Below are 2266 nucleotides of genomic sequence, written 5' to 3' on the forward strand. Positions count from 1 at the left end.
TATCTTTCTCTTGCCTGATTGCACTCGCTAGGACCTCAAATGTTATGTTGAATAACAGTGGCGATAGTGGACAGCCTTGCCTTGTTCCTGATCTTAGAAGGAAGATTTTTAGTTTTTCATCATTAAGTATAATATTGGCTGACAGTTTGTCAGATATGGCCTTTATTATGTTAAGGTACTTTTCTTCTATACCGATTTTGTTAAGTGTTTTGATCATAAATGGATGCCGTGTCTTGTCGAAGGCTTCTACATCTATTGATATGATGATATGATTCTTATTTTTTAATTTGTTTATGTGGTGGATCACATTAAGTGTTTTGCATATGTTGAACCATTACTGTGCCTCTGAGATGAAGCCTACTTGACCATGGTGTATAATCTTTTTTAATATGTTGCTATATTCGGTTTGCTAATATCTAATTTAGTATATTTGCATCTCTGTTCATGAGAGGTATTGATCTGTAGTTTTCTTTTTTTGTGTTATCTTTAGCATGTTTTGCCATTAGGATAATATTGGCCTCATAAAATGAGTTGGGAAGTATTGCCTCCTCTTCGATTTTTTGGAAGAGTTTGAGGAGACTAGCCGTTAAATCTTCTTTGAATGTTTGGTAGAATTCACTGGTGAAGCCATCTGGTCCTGGACTTTTACTTTTTGTTTGTTTTTTGATATTTGTTTCAATTTCCATACTACTGTACAGTCTATTTAGATTTTCCAGTTCTTTATTCAGTGTAGGAAGGTTGTATTTTTCTAAGTACTGGTCCATTTCTTCTAGGTTATTAAATTTGGCGTTACATACTTTTTCATAGTATTCTTATATCATCCTTTGTATTTCTGTGACGTCAGTGGTAATTTCCTCTCTTTCATACCAGATTTTGTTTATTTGTGTCATTTCTCTTTTTTCTTTAGTGAGTCTAACTAGGGGTTTTTCAATTTTATTAGCCTACTCAAAGAACCAGCTCTTTGTTGCTTTTATTTTTCTATCGCTTTCTGTTTTCAATTTCATTTATTTCTGCTCTAATTTTGATGATTTCTTTCCTTCTGCTGACTTTAGGATTCATTTGTTCTTCCTTTTCTAGTTTTTAAAGATGAAGTATTATGTTGATTATTTAAGCTCATTCTTGTTTTTGGAGAAAGGCCTATAATGATATGAACTTTCCTCTTATGACCACTTTTGCGGTGTCCCGAAAGTTTACATATGTTGTACTATCATCATCATTAGTTTCTATGTATCTATTGATCTTTTATTTTTTCCCTAACCCAATTATTCCTCAGTAGCTTGTTGTTTAATCTCCAAGTATTTGTGGTTCTTCCCACTTTCCTTTTATAATCGATCTTCAGCATCAAAGTATTATGAACACAGAAAATTTTTGGTGTGATTTCAACCCTCTTATATTTGTTGAGGCTATCTCTGTGTTCCAGTATGTGGTCAATCCTTGAGAATGTTCTAGGTACACTAGAGAGGAATATATAAGCAGCTGTTTTGGGATGGAAGCCTCTGTCAATGTCAGTTATGTTTAGTTTGTCTAATCTGTCATTAAGGATGTTATTTCCTTATAGATTTTCTGTTTTGATGATCTCTGCATATCCGATAATGGGGTATTTAGTTTCCCTACTATGATGGTGTTTTGGTCTGTTTCTCCCTTTATTTCTGTTTCTCCCTTCATAATTGCTTTACATATTTCGGGGCTCCCTGATTGGGGGCATAGATATTAATAAATGTTACGTCTTCTTGGTGCATGATTCCCTTTATCATTATGAAGTGTCCCTCCGTATCTTTCCTTACCTTTTTATTTTGAAGTCTATTTCATCTGATATTAGTACTGCTACTTTCACTTTTCTCTGAATGCCATTTGCTTTAAATATCATTTTCCACCCTTTCACTTTGAGTCTATATTTCTTTGGAGCTGAGATGTGTCTCCTGGAGGCAGCATATGGTTGGGTTTTGATTTTTGATTCATTCTGCAACTGTCCCTTTTTATTGGTGAGTTTAGTCCATTTACATTTCGGGTGATTATTGGTATATGAGATCTTCTTATAGCCATTTTATCTTTTGATTTCTGGTAGCTCAGTGTTTCCATTGCTTCCCTGTGGTTGTGTTTCTGTTTTCTTTATTTTGGTTGTCTTGTGGGTTTTGCCTCTGGTTCTTTTTATTTCATGTTATATACTTCAGTTCTGAATCTTCGGTGTGTGGTTACCATTACGAATATGTAAAGGATAGTGTATATATATATATATACACTATCCTTTACATATATATATACTATC

This window comes from Pteropus alecto, unplaced genomic scaffold (assembly GCF_000325575.1).
Source record: "Pteropus alecto unplaced genomic scaffold, ASM32557v1 scaffold711, whole genome shotgun sequence".
NCBI classification, from domain to species: Eukaryota; Metazoa; Chordata; class Mammalia; order Chiroptera; family Pteropodidae; genus Pteropus; species Pteropus alecto.